The sequence below is a fragment of the Marmota flaviventris genome, chromosome 14, assembly GCF_047511675.1.
Source record: "Marmota flaviventris isolate mMarFla1 chromosome 14, mMarFla1.hap1, whole genome shotgun sequence".
Taxonomy (NCBI): Eukaryota; Metazoa; Chordata; class Mammalia; order Rodentia; family Sciuridae; genus Marmota; species Marmota flaviventris.
The window spans coordinates 5,005,221-5,028,585 of NC_092511.1; the positions used below are offsets into that span (position 1 = coordinate 5,005,221).

General features: G+C 49.6%; 1 long non-coding RNA gene across 1 annotated transcript in view; it reads right to left on the reverse strand.

The window, feature by feature from the left end:
• Nucleotides 1-20,895: 20,895 nt before the first annotated feature.
• Nucleotides 20,896-23,365, reverse strand: part of LOC139701695 (uncharacterized) — an 83,985-nt gene continuing 81,515 nt past the window's right edge. Inside the window, exon 4 of the long non-coding RNA XR_011704221.1 lies at nucleotides 20,896-21,924. This is a non-coding gene — a long non-coding RNA (uncharacterized lncRNA). The remainder of the gene's footprint in view (nucleotides 21,925-23,365) is intronic.

Here is a 23,365-nt window from a genome sequence, read left to right on the forward strand (position 1 = left end):
CGCGCCATCAAATGCACCTCTGTTTTGTCCGTAATTGGAAGAAACTATTTTCATTTTCAACTCAAAAACTTGGCTTATCGCATACTGTGCACAACTCTGACGATGCCTTCTTCTTTTTTTTTTTATCAGTGGAGATATTGATAATTATAATTGGCAGGCTGAAGAAGTGGGCTATAAATATCCCATCAGCTGCCACAAAGTGGAGAAGTGGGGGGAGAAAAAGAGGTGGCAACTCTGCTCTGAGGGGGCTGGGGGGGAAGACGAAGCCTCCGCCATTGTGTACCCAGCCAACATCTGTTTCTTATAGTGGGTGATGATTTTCATAGAATCGTACAAATTAGAGATAGAAAGACCTATTAGGTCATCCGGCACAGCTCTCTGCCAGTGGAGGATGAACTTCCACAAGGAAGACCCTTGGTTCTCCTTCAAAACTGTCGTGTTCAGGAGCGGCTTCCCAACAGGGAGGGCTATACGTGGACTCCAGACACACAGGGGTTGAAGCATCGCTGAAAACCCACCTCTGTTCGACAGTAGCCTTTTCTATGCTTTAGCACGCGGCAAGACAGAACATCAGCAACTTACATATGCCACTAGGAATGCTCAAGCTAGATTCGGAAGCTCAGATTTTCTCCCCCCCCCCCCCACAAAAAGGAGGAATAAAGGGCTGGCCAGGCAGTTATTGAAGTTATTTTTTTTCATCCAGTTCTGAAATTATTTCCAAACCCTAGGATCTCACAGGCTTTTGTGTGTGTGTTTATCATCCAGTTCTCCTACATAGTGACAAGCCAGCTCATCTTCTAACTAACCAGATGAATACTTGTTTCTGAAGCAAAATTGAGTCTCCTGTGTTTCATGCTGTTCTTGCTCTCCAAAACCCTAGTTACCAAGCCCAAACCTTTGCCTGATCTCCACATCCTCCCCGTTGTCTATCTTGGTCTATCAACACCAAAGGAGATGCATCTGTCTTGGTGTTGAGCTGGCTTCAGGCTCTGATTCATGCTCTTTTCTTTGGAGGAATCTCACTTGAGAAAATCTCCCACATATATCTCCAGTTCGTGCTTTCTAATCAGCAGGAAGCAGACACTATCCTTTCTCCTTGTCCCTTTTCTCTCGTGTTAGGCAGTAACTCATGAGCCAACTTCACACGAGCTCATGACACCCTGCTCATCACACATGCCCAGAAATCACCAACTCAAAGTCAGGATGGAGCTTTTAGAGGCACGTGGTCCCCAACAGTGAACAGAAGAGAGTTCTCTCTGGAGCAAGTTCCAAACACCAGTCTGTCAGGATGTGAATTATTATCTCACTTCTCCATCCGTAGGTAGATCATCATCAGTTTATACTGAGAATTGATCTTACCAGGGCCAGAAATAGCTTATGACACAGGTAAAGCACATTTTTTTGTAGTTTCCACAGGAATAGCATCTTTCAGACAATTTGTGATCTCTTATTGGAAGGCATGACAATATTTTAAAAATAGTTGGTAATATTATTTGTTGCAATCACCAGTCTAAGGATATTTAATTGGAATCTATGCATAGGTGACAGAGGCAATTAAATGAGTTATTCTATTTAATGTCTTTCTATATGATGGTTGTAGTTATTCTATAATAAAATTTTTGAGTGGCCAAAGCTCTGAGCTGGGAGGATGCAAAGGAGCAGGATGTGACACAGCCTCCGTCCAACATTGAGGTCATAACATGGTCAGAGAGACAGAAACGTGCGCTCACATCAGGGAGTTGAGAGGCAAGTGCACAGTGAGACAGAGGCACAGGGGAAGGAGGATGTCGTAAGCCTTCCCTCCACAAATCCACACACCAGCATGGGCATCAGTGACGTGCACTTGGGGAGAAACGGAGATAAAAAATACACAAAAACTTTACAGTGTCTTTCATCGAGCGATTCTGTTGAACTAAAACCCAGAGAGGTGGGTTATAGTGAAGTAATGAGAAATACATTTCTATTTAGTCTTAAAACAGAATGCCAGGTAAGAATCAGGAAATCCTGTGGCATGTGGACCAAGTCACCTGGGGCAAGCCATTCCTCCACCCACCACAGTCTGCATTATTGGAACCACAAGGGCAGACGCTTATGGTCTCTGAGTACCAATGGCTGTAAAATGAGCATGACCGTGTGAGACGACGTGCCCCACCTAAAGGCCTCATGCTGAGTGATCATCTCCTAAATCTGTGAATTTAAATCGGTTTCTTAATTACTTATGCATGTACATACAAAGCTAAAGACATCACAGGGTGCATTTCTCTCTTTTCTATCACCCTTGGGCAATTTTTCTTTAATTTTGCAGGAATTTGGCATGGAACTAACTCTGCACCCAGCCTGCACGGAGTATTGCAGCTGATAACGTGCTGCCAGGCTGAGCACTAGCTTAAGAGGGCTTAATTTGGGAAGAGGTGCTTATAATTACAATCTTGATACTTCAGATTAGTTCTGTGTCTGATTCTGCCATTCCCCACGGGAACTCAGTTGTAACAAATCACGTGGCCACCAGAGTCGCTGGACCCAGGCTGGATGCAAGCTTCTTCTTCACCTGTCAGAAATCTGCTGCCGCCAGCCCTGCGGCAAGTGGGCGGGGCTCTCTGGAGCAGTCTCCAGAGGACACTCCCAAGCCACCTTAAAGGACCTGTGTGTTTGCTGCTTATTAGAGATTCGTTCCCAAGGGATTTCCCATCTAAAATCAACCCAGCCCTGATGTTCTCTCTCCACCTTGGAGATCATCCCTGACCACAAGTAGACTCTCTGGGCCTAAGAAATCCGATTTCAAACTGGTGTTTTCTTTTGCTCGTCTTCTCTCTGCAGAAAATGCCCTGAAGCGCTCTGGAGGGTGCCCTTGTGACACTCATTCTCTGCTTAGTTTCTTCCTTCTTGATCTCCAGAGTGGAAAACTCCTCTCATCCCTTTTTTGGGGGGATGGGGGGGTATTGCAAGAGTACCAAATGGTTCTGCCCTAAGTGACAAGCAGAGCAGGGCAGACGCTTATGGTCTGTAAAATGAGCATGACCGTGTGAGACAACGTGCCCCACCTAAAGGCCTTATGCTGAGTGATCATCTCCTAAATCTGTAAATTTAAATCTCAGCAACTCAGCTGAGGTCATAGAGACACTGACCCACCTCCCTGGGGGCAAGAGGCTGGACACTGGCCACTTCGCCAACTGCCTTCTTTCCTTCACGCTATTTTGTGCTTTTTCTTGCATTTGTGCTGTTTCACCAACCAACGTGGAGTTCATGACGTAAAACCACGTCTGAGTCACCGTCCAGCATTCTCTAAACCCAGCGGCCAGCAGAGTCAGACCACTAAAACTCTAGAGGTGGTTTCCACTGGTCCAGTGTCCTCCCGCCATGCAGACTCCCAGGTCAGGAGCTCTGAGCAGTGGCATCCTCACTTCCCTGTGTCAATTCATCCATGACAAAACTGCACCACAATCCTGACCTGCCAGCACCACTCTGGGAACAAGAAGAACAAATGGGCGGAGCTGGAGGCGGACGCTATTCCTGAAGACATGCCCTTTCCCTCTGCCTGGAGCTATAAGGGGTTTGGTGGCCTCTACCTGATGAGCCATGCTACCTGGTAATTCTGGGCAACTGCTTGACATTTCAAAGCCTCAGTACCTCCATCTCTGCAATGAGATGGGCAAGTAGACAATATCCCAGGGTCCTTTCAGATCTCAAGTTTCTTAATTATCCTTCTTCCAGTGATTATTATAAACATCGACTGATTCGACAGGATGACCTGAAAAGCAAGACTTTAAGCTAAACTTATTTCTGTGAAAAATATTTAAAATTTATTTTCAGCAAGGAGTCATCGAAAGTGCTCTAAGAGGGACCAGCTCAGTGCTTTTGTCACCAAGGAACGAGGTTTCCTTCTCTGGATGGTGTTCACAAATTATCTTACAATTCAGCAAAGGGCACAAGCCAGAGCAGAGACCCCTTTAGCAATTGTGCCACTGCCATCCCAAGAGCAAATGAACCTAATTGCATAACTATGTAAGGAGTTATTTGGCAGGAGAGCTGTTGGGGTTGGATGGGGTCTCACCCCCCCATCCAGTGCTGCTTCCGCTGCCTGCTCCTGGCAGAGACTCCTCCACCACCCCACATATCATACTGCTCCCCCGCATGGGCCACGGCCATTATCAGAACTTCTGTGCTGTCTACTTCTCCTGGGAGCTACCACTTATCCCTCCACTCCCAGGGTGCCCTCCACAGAATCTCCACCCCCTCCTGGCTCTCAACAGCCCGGTCAGTCCCTCCTGTGTGCTCCCACTGCCCAGCCAAAGCATCCTTTCCAGCAAGCATGGCCTGGGGTCACCGTGTTCTTCCAGAGACTTCCCTGGCAGTACACTGAGATTCCCAAGGCCAGGAACGGCCTGCCTCATCAGCCTGCTCCCAAGCCAGCCTTAGTGTAGGTGGCACACATACCTGACAGGAAGACATCTGCTCCTGCTGTCCCAAGGACAGTGCTACCAAACCATCAGTTTTTCTGCCTTTTGTAACCGCATTACTGATAAGAAACAACTCCCTGTGCAAGAGCCTGGCTCCCGCTAGGGTGCAGACGTCACCCTAAGCAAGCCCCTTCTCACTATACTAGGAGCTAACAGGAAAGGCACTGACCTCGAACAGCACGTCAAGGTATCTGAAAGAGCAGGAAGCCAGGCCAATCCTGGCCACTGTCGGGACTGTGGTCTCTTCCCCCTTCCTCTCCTGCAGGCCTCCTCCAGGGGACTGTCCTCACTCTGAGGCTAAGGGTGGTGCCTTCCTCTGTTGCGCCCCCCCAAAGGGTTTACACTCTGAAGATTGCAAGTACCAAAGTTAATGCAGTGACTGATGTGTTGATGTCACACTGTCTTAGGAGCTCCGCAAGCTCCACTAGAATACTCAGATAAGCCTCCAGTGACCCACAAGGGCAGCAGGCAGAGTTCTCAGCAGACGTGGGTAGATTCTGGAAGTCCAAAGCCAGCGGGCAGGCCAGCAGGCTGGAGGGCTGGGCAGGCGCTCAAGCGGCAGCTCAAGTCCAAAGGCTGTCTGGAGGCAGAATCCCAGCTTCCTCAGGGACTCAGTCCCCTTCTGTTAAGGTCGTCACGACTGGATCAGGCCCACCCACACCGTGGAGGTTCCCCTCCTTCAGTCAAAGGCTACTGACATAAATGCTTGTCCCATCTAAAGAGCGCCTTCCTAGTGAACCTGGAACTTGAGATGAAACTCGGTTCCCCACTCTGTTGGTGGGTGTGGCCTGTGCTGGGCTTCAGTGCTAGTAGCTATCACAGTGGGGGAGAGAGCGGTGTCGGCTCAGAGGGTCAAAGGTGACAAAGCCAGGTTCTCCTCCACTGCCACTGAGTGGCGCGCTGCAGCTCTTAGTGCGGGCCACATCCGCCTGTGTGGCAATGGATGCCAGCAGCTCACACCAACTTCTTTCTGGGTTCTTGTCTCGCAAACCTGAAGAATGAAATTCACAAGAAAACTGAAGGCAAGAGTGAACGGAGTAGGATGTACTGAAGTGTGAAAAATAGAAACACAACTCTCCTGGGCCAAGACGGGACGCCGAGAGTAGGTTACCCCCTGAGCGTGCTAGTCTAGGGGTTGGTATGGCACTTGGGTCAATGCTATTGGTCCAAATTATGCTACTCAGGGTTTAGCAGAGTGCTAATGCGGTTGGTCAGCGAGTGTGAACTCCACCCAGGTAGGCCCTACTTCCCTCTTCACACTCGCTGCTCTCCCAGCTTCCCAGGGGCTGGAGGTCAGTGGATCGTGGATACTCAAGGGTTTGGTGCTGTGGCGCTGTGTGGAATGACAGGTTCATGTCCTCTGGCTTGCCTGGGGCCTGGCTCACTGTGCTTTGGCCCACACTGGCATGGAGCTCCAGGCTGCTGGGCCGGGCTGCTCAGTCCTGGGACGAGGACCGGGCTTCACTAGCAACATCTGTGCCAGCTGTTTTACCAATAGTGTGGCTCTGGTGGCCCAACCAGTCGACGCGTGAAATTAACCCATCCTCACCTGCACTTGACAGAAGAGGGACAGAAAGTACAGATGGCTTAAGTAACTGTCCCAAGCCACAGGGGATATGTAGCACAGCTGGGACTTGGAAGGAGCAGTTGTCCCAACAGAGTTCCTGTGCTGTGCCACCTCCTGGGAGTTATGCCTGGCAGTGGGCGTTTTGCCAGTAGGTGGTGAGGGGGCTCAGGTGAGGATGAACCACCTCTTCCTGATACGGCCTAACAGGTAACGTTACAAGACAGGTGCAGAGGGAGCCAGAGACACCACTCCAGGGAAGAGACCAGGAGGACCGCATGACACCAACCTGAACTTCAACTCCAACCAAATCCCTGACCCCTGCTGGAGACCCCCAGTGCATCTGTTTGTGTTTGTTTTGGTGTGTGTGTGAGCATGTGAGTGTGTTTGTGTGTGTGTGTGTACACTAATGCATATTTCTATTGACACAGTCCTTGAGGAATCTGCTTCTGAGTTTTGGGGGTACAATGACAGGTACATCAGCAACTGCTTCCTCTGCAAAGGACTGAGCCCCAAGTGCTCCCTGCCCTGGCCTAAACTCCAAAAGAGTGTCAACTTCACCGGTTACTTAAGATCAAACACGGCCTGCAACACTTATTAGCTGAATACCCTTGGACAAGTGATGTAATCTCTCCATGTTTGGTTCCATCTGTGCACGGGGGCTCACAGGAAGGCTCCCTGTGTTGGTCACCATGGGGACTGTAGAGGCGGGATGCATGCAGGGAGTGTAGCACCACCCTGCCTCAGGGCAGGCTCAGTGGACCTTAGTCCTGAAGGGTGGTTTTTGCTTTATCATCAGTGTTTCTTCACCAAAACTCCTTTTAACAGGAAAAATAAAGACCTAAACAAAGCAATCTCCTCATGAGACTTTGCATGCGCCATGTGATGCGAGAGTCGGGGTTCTGCAAAGGTCTGCCCAGCCCAGAGCTTCTGGAGCTGCACCTTCCTCGCCTGTCCCACTGCCAGGTTGGTGACCCATCTCGTCCCAGGCCACTGACCCAAGGTGACGCTTTCCAGCCTTCCTACCTGCGGCGGTCCATTCTTCCAGTAGGAAAGTGTGGCCCCAGCTGGGGTCCCAGCCATAGCATAGATGGAAGCCCACTGACAGTGGTTATCATCGCCTTGTCCTGTAGAGTCAACTGGACCCCACTTACCCCACATCGGTTCCATGGGGCACCAACTTCACTCAGTCCTCTGTGGGAGAGTAAGTGGGTCTGTCCTCAGGGCTCTGACATCATTTCCAATGTGTAAAGACTGGCCCCAGGTTAATACATCTCAGCCACCCTACATTCTCGACTCCTCCAGGCCGCAGTTCCTCTGCTGAACACAAACAGTCATCAGCAGCACAGCACTTTCCCCAGCACCTTCACTTTGTTTTCCAGTCTGAGTAGAAGACTGCACCTCTCACCTTGTAGCTATCTGGGACATGGCCATCTGCAGGGCCCTTGCAAGAAATGATGCATCTTCCCCAAACTCCTCCCAGGACCAGGGCCTCCCTGGGGCTGCCCACACAATGCAAACATGGGAAGCATGGAAGAGCAGCCAACGGGGGGACAGTCGTTCTAACTGGGGATGGACTCCCTGGACATTCAACAAATTGATACTGAGCACCTGCTAAGCGTAAGGAAATCCAGCTAAGTGCCTGACACCCGCTGTGCAAAAGATAGGCCTGTGTCAGTCCTGGGGGTCATGCCCTTCGGCACTGAGAGGAGAAGGGCAGGGGAGTCAATAAAAGACACGGGGCTGGACCTGGCCCAGGAGGTCCTCCGAGGCTGCCCCAGAAAGAGAGATTGCAGTTGAAATCTGAAGCGGGATTGTCACGGAGCTTGGTGGAGGGATCATAAGAGCTTCCTGGGCTGAGCTGGAACCGAGGGGGAATGAGTGGCACCATGTGGAGGAGAGCTTCACAAGGCAAGAATTGCGGTCAGCACTGAGTGGGCCGAGGCACGCTAACCGGGAGAGGAGAGACCCTGGGCAGTCAGACACACAGGCCTGGTAGTGCTGGTGAAGATTTTCAATTTCACTAGAATTCCTCCTGGAAGTGCATCCAAGCCAAAGGGTGAGGAGATATGATTTATAGTCTAAAGGGTGATCTTGACCCTATGGAGCATGGAACAGAGGGAGGTAAGAGATTCCAGAAAACACCTGCCACCACACTTAGGGCAATGCCACCCACAACAGCTGGTGTGGGGAGAAGCTGAGCACCCGGCACACGAGTGGACGGACAGAAGGGGGCACATCCATGCAGAGGAGCAGTGGGCAGAGAGAAGCACACGCCACAGCGTGGACGGGCCTGGGAGCCTTCCTGGGCAGGGAGGGAAGCAGGCTCAGGAGGTTCTGTTTCTAAGAAGCGTCCAAAGCAGGCAAACCCACAGACAGAAGGAGATCGGGGGTGGCCAGGGGCTGAGGAGAGGGAGGCACAGGAAGTCCCACTTGTCCACCATGGGCAGCTCCACTCTCCCCCTCCTCAGCCTCTCTAACTCCCCATTCAGTTCAGGTCTGGCCTGTGTCACAGGGACAACCTGGGGACACAGTGTACAGTTCTCTCTCTCCCTTTGCTCCCTCCCACCCCGCACATGAGGACCTTGAGGCTGGCTCTGTCGATGGCATCGCTGTCACGGGACCCTTTGGTGAGCACAACCCTGTGGTGTTGGAGAGTCTGTTCACACCTATTACCGCGCTTCTCCTTCTCAGCAGTACTTCAGGTAGAGACCACTAACCACATCTCACAGACGAGAAAATTGGGTTCAGAGAGGTTAATTAACTTCCTTAAGATCCAACTGTGAACAAATATCACACCAAATCTTGGACTGCATGTCTTTGGGCTGCATGTCCAATGCTGCTTCCCCAGTGCTGGCCTCTATCCTAGAGAAACGCCACCCCATCTCTGCCCAGCCTCACCCCAATAATATGAAAACTCTGTCTGCCTTCAGAGGGACTCTGTGCTCTAAAACATTCATGGAAATCAGTCCTTCCATCTGAAAAACAAAATCATCTAGTATTTGCCCACTTATCCATTTGGGTTCTTAATTAGAAAAGGTCACAGTCATTGGAAAAGTCTATTTCCCAATTATTTCCTCTGTAAGCTCTCCAAGGGAGAAGCAGATCTCCCTGTGTTCAGGGGTCTTTCAAGGGTGTGTGTGTGTGCACGTGTGTGCGTGCACATGCATGCACGTGTGTGTGTGTATAAGAGAGACACACTGGCCCCTTTGATCCCAACAATATGTCCTGTGAACAGACACATCACAGGCCTATAATAAAGGCTTGTGGAAGTAAAAACAGAACTAGCATGAAATCACATAGATTTCACACATAACACTTCTATAGGCCATTTAATGCTTTGGGGAGAGCCAGATACCCCAATTCCCCAATGAATGGGTGTCTGTAAGCTAGTCATCTGCCGCAGTCTGGGCACAAATCATGAGCCACTCAAGCAGGAACAAACTTTATTTCTGAACTCCACCAGCACACTCCACACACGCTCCCCGGGAACTCTCCCGAATGCCACCCACGTGGCTCCTCCAGGAACACCACACACCAACCGGAACTCCCTCTCCCAGAACTTCCCCAACCAACGTGAACTCCCCAGGCAATCCTCGCGAGAACTCCAAAGTAGCGGGCGCCCAAGAAGGACTTTAAAGGTCTAATGTACAATTGAGTCAATCCAGCATCATCTTAATGGCTCGCCTCCCAACCGATACTATTGGCAAAATGCCAGGGGCCATTCCGACTCGGCTGTGGCTCTCAACAGTCACCAACCTCAGGAAGGTTCTGGTCTGGAAACCTAATGAAAAGCACCACCTGTCCTAGACAAGGACCCAGTTCATCTCAGAGCCCATGAGGAACACGGCGTGTGACCTCAGCTCCAGGGGTTCGACCACGGCCACGCCTACCCCGTTTCAGGGAAGACGCAGGGCAGTCAGCTCTATGCAGAGAGAGGGCTGTGTGTGGAGCCATGTCCACTTCCTACCCTCAAGTCCTGCCTCTGGGGACTTGGCTTACAGGGACAAGCTAAAAGGTGAGTCCCCAAGGTGAGGACTGGTGACCATGGCTGGACATGCCCCACTGGACCTATGCCACCAAGGTCAAAAGTTGTCATGAAGGGGGACAATTGGAGAGCCAGGAGGACAAAAGATGATTGGGGAAGCCAGCAATGAAGGCGTGAAGGTGGCGTTGGAAGGAAGGATCTAGGAAACCCAAGACCTCAGACAGGAGGGAGGGAATGAGCCACCAGCGCCTCAGTGGCCCACACGGTGTGCTCTCCTCCTCCTGCACCTGGTGGGCCCTACCCACCAGGGGCCACAGTGCTGCCCTGTCATGTCAAGAGGACAGGTGCACACAACAGGGCTGGCTTCAACTCCACCCCACCAAGCAAGCAGCGAGCTGTGCTGGCTCAGGGACTCGCTCTCCCACCTGGACAGTGGAACAACAGCGACCTCACAGATTCCCAGGAGGAGGCATGATGTGAACATGCTCAGAATATTACCCGGATTAGACTGTGTAGGTGTAGCTCATCAGAGGGAAATGATCATAAAGAACATCTTCTAGCACCTTCCTGCACACTCCCTAGTCCACCCTCCACGACACAACTGCTCAGGGAACAGATTTTTGTCCTCCTGTTTTAAAGGTGAGGAAACTGACTTACAGAGCAGTTTAGAAAACTGGCCAAGGTCACACAGCTAAGGAACACGAGAGGCAGCTCAAGCACACACCGTGGGCTCCGAAGTGCAGATTATTAACCACATAGTAAAGGAAATGAGGGGGAGGAGGAAGAGAAGTCAGTTTCACGGATGGTCTTGCCCGATTCGCACAACAAAAGTAGAGATTGCCACAGCCCCACTCCCCAGGTGAGGACACGGAGGGAACTGGGGGGACAAGAGGCATGGGAGAGAGGACCCACTGTCATCAAGCCTGCTCGAGAAGCAGCACAGGGTGGTGGGCAGGGAACAGGTCTCATGGCCAGGCTTGCTGTGTGACTTTAGGAAGGTCACTTCACCTTCCTGCCCTCGGTATCCCCCTCTGTGTAACAGGGATAACAATAGCTTGTCCTAAGGGTTAACATGCTGATAGACACGAAGAACCTGCTACTCAATATGGAATCTGCACCCGGGAGCCTATAAGAAATGCAGACTCCTGACCCCTTCTGTCACTGACCTGGATCTGACCCAGGGGGTTGGGAGCACATGGACCTTTGGGAAGAGCTGAGAATGACCACAGTCAGAGTTCTGTTGGCCAACGCCGGGGTTTGCTGATGGCTGAGGCATGCTTTTGGAGGAGAGACTGAGACAGGTGGGAAGTGAGGGACATCAGGTGAGCTGGGGCTAAAAGGTGAGGAGCCCAGCCTAGGACATGGAGGTATCCTGAAGGCAAAGGAGGGACAGAGAGGCCCTGGAGGGTTGGGCCCCCAGGGGTGGAGGACACGATCAAGATCACACTTCAGAATTCTCTTCCGCATAAAACCAAAGGAATGACCAGGCATTAGATGAGGAAGCTCTGCCAGATTCTGCTGCAAACCAAACAGTACCCTGGAAATCCCCGCATCCTTGGCACTCATTTGGGGGACAGGGACAGTGACCTGCATGTCCCCTGCCTGACACCCCCACCACCAGGAGCTGCTGGACCAATAAGTTTCTCCTCTCTACTCTTCCACCGGGTGGGTCTGGACCTAAACTGATGCCATGGGAAAATTTCCATGAAAGCGTGTTCTAAGTGGGAAAATCACACCAAAGTGAGTACCCACCTGGGAACACAGGACCTTGTCAGTGGGAGGCTCCAGACTCCCCAGAAGGAATCCTCAGCTAGAGGCCAGAAGGCTAGTCCAAGGGAAATTCTGAATTGTGAACTGGGGTACGTCAGGGCAGAGACTGAGGATGGCTGGGAAGACCTGAGTCTGTGCTAGAGGGTATCCTTAGAGGATACTGAGGGGACTGAGAGAGGGGGAGCTGTGGTTCTCAAACCAGTTACTCCAGCTAAGATCACCAGACTGTTCCCAGAATTGCTGCTTTAGTAGTTCCAGTGTGTATTAGTCTGCTCAGGCTGCTGTGACAAAGTGCCCACTCTGGTCACTTAGATAGAATGTTGCCGTCTCTCACTTCTGAAGACCAGAAGAAAAGATGGATGTGTCCGCAGGGACAGAGCCTTCTAAGGCCTGTGAGGGAGAATCTGTCCCAGGCCTCCACCCTCCTGTCCCACTCTGGAGGTGTGCTGGCCATCTGCAGTACTCCTTGGCTTTTAAACCCTCACCCTGACCTCTAACTTCAGGTTCACATGGTGTCCTGTGTATGGTGGTGGGAGGAGAACGTGCGTACGCATGCTTGCCAAATTTCCCTCTTGTTATATGACACCAGCCATGTTGGACTTGGACCTACCCACTCCAGTACTTGCCTTAACTATGATAGCTGCTACCTTTCTATCTGCAAATACAGTCCCTTTCTGAGGGGCTGGGGTGAGGACCTCAACATCTGAGTCCTAAGGGACACAACTGCTTCAGGAGCACCTGACCTTGTGCACAACTCAGCCCCAGACGGCTAACCAAGTCCAGGCACTGTGCGAACACGCTCCCCCGCCGGGGCTTGCTTTCTTCTTGCCCTATGCGGCATCCTCTTAATACACATTTCTTTGCCACTGTACCTTTGTTCCTGGACTCCTGCTATCCTCGGGAACAGAGCCCTGGGCCTCCGCAGCGGGGCGTGGAGCAGTAGCCATCAGTGCCCGTCTGTGGAGGCAGCATTCACACGCTCACTGTGCTCTGTCACTCCACGTCCTTCTCCCTCCCAGGACCCCAACGATTCCCAAAGAGAACTGCCTTCCGCAGCACTTCTAGAGAGCCAAAACTCTGCGGTTACCATGGTTAATATTTCTGATTTGATTGGCACCACCAGCCATTTCACGGCGGTCTCCCGAGTACAACGCGCTCTATTCATCGGCTTCTATTGTGTCGGCCATCGCATCCAGCCACAATGTTTTTCTGCTTACCAAAAAAAAAGGGAAAGAAGAAGAGGAAAGGCAGGGCAGGGAGAAGAGGCAGCTATGTTACCATGTGAGATGTTGCAGTTTTGCTTCGAGGGTGAAATCGTTCTAGACGGATTGCAATGTTGTACCAGCTCCGGCCCCATCAAGAATGGTGAGATGTAAAGTGAGAAATCTTAATTTTGGTGGCACAGTCACACAGAATCAGAGCTAGGAATCAAAACTAGCCGAGTCCCAGTGTTTGTGTCAGGAAGGCAACTGCTCACTTGTTTACGTCGCTGTGCTCAGAGCGCCTCTGCAGAGTCCCCCTGTCCCCTCTGCCTCCGTTTACTCCCCGCCCCCCGCCCCCCACCCGAACATTTTGGAAACCTTTGGGGAGCCTGCGGGAGTTTTCATTTGAGGGATTAATAAAAAGTGAGTGCACTCGTGAAATCCTGGGATTTTTATCTCAGTTTCTATTTTTAATAATCATGACAAATGTTTTGTTTGTTTTTCAGCTAAACAGGCTTCAGTTTTCTTCATTAGAATTCCACTTTTTCTGCATTTACCCTTCTCTTTCTCACTTCCTTCTCCCACAGTTCCTGGAGATACCAGACTGTATCTGTGCAAACAATAATGTTTTCAATAATAAAGAAAATGCAAAAAAATAAGAAAAGGTAGTTTGGGGATTTTTTTTTTTTTTACTGCATTCCAAAATTTATTGGTAAACCATTCTGGCCTGACCATTCCTGGCTCTGTTGATGGGAATATTAGGACTTTAAAACTTCAGAGTGACCACCCCTAGCCCCCACCAGTGCTCTGGGACCCTGTCACTGACCACAAGAAAACAGCTGCCCTTGATGGCGGGTGCCCCTCCAAGGTCCTTTCCCTCAACATGGCCCCTGCTCTGCTCACGTGGACAGGGTCCTGAGCTCACAGCTTCTCTCCTGTCCATCCGCTGCCTCCGCCTCCCTGACCTCTCTTCATAGTGATTCTGGAGGCTGTTCCACCGACTCCCCCGCAGCACGCACCCCATCCAGACCTTGTCCCATTACCTGGAGGTCAGAGATCATTCCTCTCTGACCACGTCCTCTGCTCGCCCTCTAGACTCTGTCTCAGGCCAGCTTCCTAAATCTACTTACCTGTTGTTTCCTGAAAATTTTCAGTATTTAAGATTATCTCCCCGCCACCCTCACAAAAATAGAGTCGAAAAAATAAAAAGTCCAGAGCCGGCAACCACCATCCAAGTGTGGCTTTTCTAGCAGTGTGTCAACAAATGTGGTGCTGGTCTCTCTGTCCCCGCCATGGCCCCACGCACTCGGGCTCCCAGAGGCAACCCACCCCCTGTGGCCATACCACTGTGGTGGCTGCCTGGCCCCGACCCGTTGGCACAGCTGTGGTTGTTACAGCTGCCAATACGACACTTTACACCCCTGCGTCTAGCTCCCAGGCGCCCACCCCACCCACCCCCACTCCACGCTGCCCTTTGACACCCTTCCATTCCAATAATGCTGATCTGTGATTTCACAACTCCGCACCAAATGCACCTTTTGGGGACTGACACCTGCACAGGATGCCCCGACTGCTCCCCTGCACCAGCTAAGCCGGTCCTCCTCCTGTCCCAGTCCCAGTCCCTGCTCCCGGTTGAAACCCTCTCCATCTTCCACCAGGGGCACTTGTCCCACGCCAGGCCCTGGAACAGGCTCGGGTGGGCCCAGTCCATTTCACTCCCCTGGAGGGCCCCTCCTGGCAGCCCACCTCGTTCCTGCCTCCCATACAGCACGAAAGCCTGGTTGGCGTGTGCTCAGAGAAGGCGTCAGCCGCTTCAAGAGCCGTGAACGCAACACAGCGCATGTCAAGTATCCTGCTCTGAAAGCTCTGTCCCAACTTCAGATGAAGCCACTCTGCTCTTTATCTTCCCAGGACTTGAGTGACACTGGCCAAGTACCCTTGCAAAGTCCCGGGAAGCGTGGCCAGTGTTCTCGGGGACTTTCAGAGCAAGTGTGGGGAACAGGGCCACCAACTCCCGGGGGGCCCAGTCAGCTGTGTCTGTCGCCTCACATTAGGTCAAGTTCCAGGAGGACACAGGACCCTTCTGAGCTTGACCCAGACCCAGCTCCAGGCTCTAGCCCCCTGGGGCTCCATCTCTCTCACCATCCCCTAGTGCCCTAGCCTGACCTTAATCTTGACCTCTGGCAAAATGCCCTTCAGCCATGTTACCAGGCCTGTCTCAACTGTGCCCTCAGCTGGGCCTCCCTAAACCTCCTCCACCCTGTAGAGAAGGACTGGCCCCCGGCTGCTGTGCCCTCCTGCAGCGGGGGACGGGTCTCTCTCTGCCTTGGCACTCTCTCTGCTGTCAGGTAAGATGTACTACTTGGCTTTCCCCCAGGAAGTCCTCTTACGCCACGCCTCTCGCCCTTTTAATATTTATTTTTTGGTTTTCAGTGGACACAACATCTTTATTTTTTATTTTTATGGGGTGCTGAGGATGGAACCCAGCTCCCCACACATGCCAGGCGAGCGTGTTACCGCTTGAGCCACATCCCTGGCCCCACCTCTCACTCTTTTGCTCTTCCTTTTCTCAAATCCGCATCTCAGCTCCTCAGTGGGAATCTGGGACCACAAGATCTCCTCCCACCTGCCCCCAGGTACAAAGAGACAGGCGTAAAACCACTGGGCATAGATGGGAAAACAGTGCTTTAAAAGGAAGCCAGGGGCTTCCACTCTCCCTCTCTCATGATGAACCACCAAGGGTCTCAAAGATAACAAAATAGATTGCGCCCAGGGAGATACCTGAGCGTGTTAGATTCTGACATCAGTGTCCTTAGTTAGCAGTGGAAAGGCCCGGAACACAGCTGCCAATCAGCTCACTGGCAGCAGGAGCCCTGAGTGAGGCTGAAGCCATGGGTCTAGGTGCAGGCTTGCAGGGTGCCTGCTCAAGTCTCCACTCCAGAGAGGACCTGCCCTGGGTGCAGGAGCCCAGCCCACACCTGGCAAACGGAGAGGCCCACATATCCAGGGATATGCAACTGCGCAGTTGCCCTGCTCAGCACAGGACGACCCCGGCAGGGCCTGAGCAAGAGACAGTAAGTGACTCAGCCAGGCTTCCTCCTCCTCCTCCTCAGGGGAGAACCTGGCCACTGAGAACTTGGTCCCTTCTTCCTGCTCTGCTTAGCCAACAGACATGCAGGCGCCTAACGTGAGCTGGGTTGCTCTTCCTTTCTGCACACTCACGGAGTATGTTCCATAGAAATGCAAGTCCTGTGCTCCAAACCTTCCCTCTTTCCCATCACTGCACTCATGTCACGCCCGATCACCACGCTCACATGCGCACACTTGTGCGCTCCACGCCCCATCGCCAGGCTCACATGGGTGTGTGCTCCACACCCCTTTGCTGTTCTCATGTGCGCCCACCTGTGCAAGCCAAGGCCCCTCGCCGCGCTCTCGTGCACACACACCTGTGCACCCCATGCCCCATCACCCCATCACCCCATGGCCGTTCTCACATTGCACTCCATGCTCACCCTAGGCACACAGTCTACCCCCTCCCGTCACAGCACAAATGCTCTTCTAAGTGCAGTTTCGGGGGTTGACAGCAGGCTGCCCTAGTCAGCCCTCAGAATATTTGTCATTTCAAGGAAGACAGATACAGACGACTTAAGGAACTTCGACTAATAATTTTAACTTATAAAACGAGAGTACATCAAAACCTGTTAGATTTGAATTTTAAAAATTATTTATACCTGTGCTGTCTCTAAAAACACGCCTCATGGCAATTCCCTGTGGGTCTCACTCTAGCATCTCCTTTCCCCAGGGGCCACCACAGGGACCTGCCCGGCACCGACGATGGCCACCCCGCCAGGCAGGCCATGCACTTGAAGCCTTTTGCCTTCCGCTCCTACTTGGCATTTCAGTCCCTCCTCAGGGGAACCAAAAAATTTAATTTGTTTTAATTTGATTCAAAGTCAACATTAAGATCACGTATAGGTGATCGTTGATTATGCATTTTGGAGTGAATGACTGCCTGGGATTAGTTACTTAAACTGTTATTTAGCAGTCAACTCCTTACCTGTGGTTTTGCCCTCTGAGTTCCCGTTACTGAGGTCAACTGTGATCCTACACAGTAGGACAATATGACAGTTGAGAGAGAGATGACATTTATTTTTATTTTAGTATAATTTCATAGTATATTCTCATTATGCTATAATTTTAGTATACTGTTAATATTCTATTGTTTTAATGGTTCTATTTTACTATTTGTTGTTTTTAATTTCTCACTGTGCTTAATCTACAGACCAAGCTTTCTCAAAAGACTCGTGTGCAGGAACATAGTGCAGAAGAGGCCTCAGGCATCCATTGGTGCTGGAATCCAGCCCCTGTGGGTGGGGCGGGGTCTGCGGGCTACCACATGTGCCAGTGGCCATTTCACAGTGTAAGGAAAGACAGGAGCGTTGACTGAGGGGCACTGGATGCCAGCCACTAAGCAAAGGCCACGTACACCTTGTTCTCTCGGTGGAGCCTCCCCGTCACTGTGAGGGGGGCCTACTTACAGAGCAGAGGGGGACGTCTGAGGCTCCTCTCTGTCTGCACCCAGGTCTCCCAGCTGGTTTCTGCAGGTCTGCGTTGTCCGAGGATTCAGTGAGAGGCAAGGAAGAGAAGCAGGCGTGTGGAGAAACGCTGAGCAGCTGGTCTTTTCTATTTAAGGGAATCCCGAAGCACAGGCCATAAATTGGCCTCTCCCCACGTTCTTTGGCTCCAGGTCCTAAGCCAGCCCTCCAGCACTGAGCTGCAGCCTGCTCCTCTCAGGGCCTGCTGGAGGCTCTCGTGTTTGTCTTGCTGAGGCCACAGCCAGACAGGGACACAGCACCCCATGCACGAGGCCTGCCTCACCCCCACCCTCCTCTCCCCTGGGCCACTAACACTACCAGGAAGCCAGGGCCTTTCTTTTTCTTCTTAATAAAAACATGTTCAGAGTTTCCAGGACACCGAATCGCACCTCATACTCGGATCTCAGTGACTGTTACATACTCTCCACACCTTTTCCTTTCACCAAGTTCTCCCTCCCAAAAATCCTTATGAAGGACTTTATTATTTTTCCAGAAAGAATAATTATACACAATTTTTAAATAAATAAAGGGCTCTTCCTGCTTGGTCATTTCTCACTTGGAGAACCACCCTGGTGATTGGGGGGGGGGGCTTTAAACCTCGCTAAGTTGCAAAACAGGCCCGAGGATCCGTCCAGCCTGCTGTGGTCTGCCTTTCCAAAGGCCCCAGGCATGGCCACTCTGCCTCCAGGGCAGCAGCCTGGCTGTCTCCAGAGCCTCTGTTCTCCTCCTCCTTGGCTAATCGTCCCAATACATAAATAGTTGCATTTTAAGAATAGAGCAAAGCTCTCCTCCTCCGTTTGACATACTAAACTGCTGGCATAGACTATCCTCGGGACAGCTTTTTAAAGTCTGTCTGCAAACAGTACCAAGATTAAATGCCTGTCCTCAGTCTCATGCGGATGGCACTTCTCACAAATATCCTGCAGGCCAAGAGGGTGGCAGTCCGGCAGAGCACCAGCAGGAGCTAGATGCCCACTGCTCCCGCCTTGGCAGGGCGGGCCACCAGCAGAGCCACAGCGGCTTGTTGCTGCCTCGTCACTTGTGCACAAGAGCGTGAGATACACTAATGAATTCAAGACCTCTTAGTCATTCTTTAAATCAGGTAAAAATCAAACCAGAAATACCCGTATAGTTTCTCTGGTTAAGTTTCAAGGATTCCTACAATGATGTGAATGAAACATGGATTAATAAGTGAGAATACCTCCCTGTATTTAATTAGGAAGCAACAAGATTTTGCTGCTGTTGGGTGATCTTCACCTGTGGACGGCCCTCCCCTGGGGGTTGTTTTCCTCTGTTCCAAGTGTCCTCCTTATAAGCCCGTTGCTGCGTTCATTAGAGTCTGGAAAGGCTTCTTTCTGTGCCTGACATTCACTCTGAGCTGTGTTATGGGTGTGGTGCTCGCTGGGAGAGCGGCGCTCCTTCCCACACTGTGCTTGTGGGGCTGGGACATCTGTTAACTCTTTCCAGTTTTGGGTGAGAGTGGGTGAATATGATACGTATTGCTGGCCAGATTCTCTGGATTTTTTTTTAGCACAGCAAATTGATCTAACAAATATCTTCTTATAGTCAGTTACATGATGCTTCTGGAGGTAGAAAGAGTAATGCCTATCATTTTATACCAAAAGGAATTTTTTGCATGGAAAAAAATCAACATAGAGAATATGGACTGGAATACTAGATAGTCATTAAAATGAGGTTCGTGGAAGGGAGTATATAGATTTATATTCAAAATAATGGAAATAATTCTTAAAACATACAAAATATTTTATAAATATACACAGTTGAGATGACATCACATAGTTAGATAAAATTTACATGAGACTACACATGTGTGTATATTTATCTATTTATCTACCTATCTAGAGACATAAACAGTGATTATGATTAGTGGGAAGATCAAGGTGACCTTTACTTTAAAAATATGTTCTTATACTTTCTGAGTCTTTACAAGCAGATTTAATTTTTCTAAGCAAAAAAGAAATCTTGTTAAAAATCACATTTCAAATAAAATATATTTATTTCCGCAGTCCCCTTGGTAATAAAGGAAAAAAGCAATATTGCCTAGTTCTCTAACTCTGAGGCTATTTTAGCCTTTCAATTACTCCAGATAACAATTCACATGTAATAAAGGGCTGGATATTTCCCAAGAGGGAGGGAAAAGCTTTCTTCTCCGTGATTTGTGACTTTAAAATCATGCTGTGGAATGCAGAGCAGGGCAGGCAGGCACCGTGGCTGTGGCCACGTTCCTTCTCCCCATCCTGCCGTGCAGTGCTGTATCAGGAGCAGCCCTAAACTGAACCCATGCTCTGCTTTCCTGTGGCCTCCATGATGAGCAAAAATTAAAGGCCCAGTCAGTTCAACAAAACCACTGTGACACTGAGGAGCCCAGCACCAGGTAAGAGGAAGGCACAGACACCCCAGAGCGGGGACCAGACACTCCCGGGGGCACCTCACTTACACACCAAGGCATTTTTACCTTTGTGCTTTGAAGCCATGATGATTTCCTTTAGAAGGTAGATATTGTTTCCTAAGAATCTGAGCAAATCAACAGTTTCAACAATATGCATGCATTGGCCGAACAAGCAAAGCTGCAGACTGCTCCCTCTGCGTGCCAGATAGCCACCCAAACAAAGCCCTCACTCGGGTCCTTGACCTGTGCCTGCTGTTCTGTGGTGGTTCCATTCTTGGAAAAGCATGCTGTTTTCAAAGTGCACCAGGCAAAACATGCTGAATGCATCCCCGTAGACTCTGACCCAACTCGTCCCATGTCCCAGACACTGGCAAGGGTTACAACCCTGACCTCTTCTCTCTGTGCCTGCTTTAAGGCATCCTCTAACGCAGGAAATTAGTACAGGGAGAGGAAGTAACAAACACACTGTAATTGTTACAATGCACCAGCAGTACTACTGTGCCAGACAGACAGGTCAGTGGTGTGATTCAGCACCTCCAAACACTCCGGAGTGGTGCAGAACAGGAGCGGTTTCAAGCGCTAAAATGATGTAAGCCCTCAGGGCCGTGAGCCTCATTGGTACTCCAGAATCCCTGCTCAAAGACCAGGGATTAAAAAATGACTGACCGAGTGAATGCATGAAAGCACGCTATCTGAAATAATCCAGGGCATCATTTCCAATACAGTTTTCAACACGGCTCTGTATTTATGTGACATCCAGTGTTTATTGATGCTTTATTCAAATATATTTATTTCAAGTTGCAAAACCAAACGAAAATAGAAATTTCAAGTGAATCATAGGAAACAACACAGCAATAGGGTCTTGTGTTCAGAGAATTCTTTTAAAAATCAAAGTAATTTTACCCAAATACATTTTATTAAATAATGTAAGCTAAAACACTGATAAGGTTGCTAGGTGCTTGCTTGCAGATTTCAAACACAAGCAAGTGTCTGAGAAACAAAAGCACACTGGCGCTCACCGGGGTCCTGTCCAGGCCAGCACAGTGCAGGGAACACAGCAGTTAGAATGAAGTTGCAATGATCTATGAAAAAAAATTGTGGAATTCATTGCACTTTGAATTTTTCCTTTTTAAAGCAGGAAAAATTAAATTGCAAGAGCTAAAACAGGAGATGTAGCATGTAAGCTATAAAGTAGAAGATTTTCAAACAAATTCTGAACTATATTTTTTTATTTAAAGTATCATTTCAGGTATTTAAATATTCACTCTCCCTATCAAATTATGTAAATGTAGAAAAAGATAAGGTAGATGTCACACTAGAATCAACTAAATAACAACAATACCAAAAAAAAAAAAAACCTGTTGAATGCACTTTTATACACATTGCAAAATCATTTTTAAACATGTTTGAAATCCAGGTACTTGTTAATTACATCCATAAACGCCTAAGTGCAGTTTCTTAAAATGCATGCTTAGTCAAGGGTACCACAGAGCAGAAAACACTGGGTTTATTTTGACTGAAGACACAGTTGAAGGCTAAGCCTTCCTCAACTACTGCCGTGAGGGTTCAGCCTGGTACTTAACGTTTCATGACATGGTTTTCTGCAAAATCCTTAAAGCTGGCTGAAACGTGAAGAAATAAACCAGGGCTGGAGGAACACCAGCAACATCACTGGCAACTTCCAAATATCCCAACTTCCCCCTTCGTGTGACGGCCGGGGTTGAGGTGGTCCAGTCGAGGGGGAGCCCAGTGGAACAGGAAGAGGACGTTCTCTTTAGAATCACTGCAGGAAGTTTCCTCTCCTTTAAAAAATACAACATGCCAGCCGGGTGTGGTGCTGCCCGCCTGTGGTCCCAGCTACTCTGGAGGCTAGGGAGGGAGGATTATTTGAGTCCAGGAGTTTAGGGTCAACCTGGGCAATACAGCCAGACCATGCCTCTAAAAAAAATAAATGAATAAAATAAGTATATTATCCTAATTATTAAAATAATCCCTGCTTGTGTAAAAAATTATTTAAAATATCAAAAGAGAAATCAATAAGAAAATAATTGTCTTTAGTCCTTTGGTTCTTTCGTATTAAAGACACATCAGGATCATACTGCCAATAATTTTGCACTTAGTTTATCTTTTAATGTAACATTGTATTATTAGCATTATATCTTTAGCTTATATGCCCTCATGGCATTCAATATTCTTTGAAGAAATAAATCAGTGTGTTTAATTGTTCACTTGGTTTGTTACCAATCTCTTGCAATAATAAACAATAGTGTAATGAATGGTAAATGTTATGTTTCACTATTAAATTTAAAGTACAACATGCAACTGGGTAAATTAAATCTGAATTCAATCTAACTGATTTTAAACATCTAACAAGGTTATTCTAGAAAATCTTGGTTCTCTCTCTTCCATCTTTGATGATCCAAAAATTTAGTAGGCATGGCTTCTAATGTCTTCCTGATGTCACCAATCATGGGCCTGGATGGTACAGAGCAAAGGACGGACCCCTGGATACCTTGCTGGGGATTCTGCTCAGATTCACTCGAATACACTAGCCAATGTGTTAAAAACTCATCTCGCTCTCAGCAGCCAATCTGAACTTTTTCTTCTCACATGTGACAATTTAATAATCTCAGAAAGTTGATTGTCAGTCCCCCAGTCTGAGGTTCTAACACCGCCATCCAAAGGGTGACCTGTGTTCCACCCACAGGAGAGATGTGTGCATTTCTAATGATTGCCTTTTTATTTCCACATACGTTCATTTGCAAATCATATGATATCCATCATAGAGGTCACTTCATCCTTCAGTTTAAAAATGGAAAAATGTGTACGGAGAAAGAGCAGGACCAAAATAAGTCTGGCTGAAGAAAGAGATGATTGTTTCCCCTGCAGGCCACTGGTCCTCCTTGGGTTAGCTTGGGATTCCAGAAAGCCTGACACTTGTGGTATCTGCATGCGTCCGTGTGCTTCTGTGGGCTCAAAGCTGCCCCCAGCACACCGGGACTGGCCACACCGCCCAGCTCTGCCCTCAGTCATTCATCAAAGCAAACCACAAGCCCACGTGAACCTCAAGCAGGCAGAGGGCAACGAACTCTTCCACACGTCCCATTGTTGGGGAACCAGACATTGGTGAAAAGTGTTGGTGCCCACCACACAGACCATGAGCCCTGCCAAGGGTCAGCCTCTCCTCTTCCTGCAGATGCCTGCAGGTGTGGGATTCCCTTCTCCCCACCCCTCGCCCACAAAGGGGAAGTGGCCTCCTCTGCCCTGCTATCTGGTTTCTCAAACACCCTCAACAGGAGGTCAAGGGCAGGTGTCTCAGTATTGTGTGGACTATGACAGTGATAAATGGATGAGAAAACATCTATATACATAAAAACCT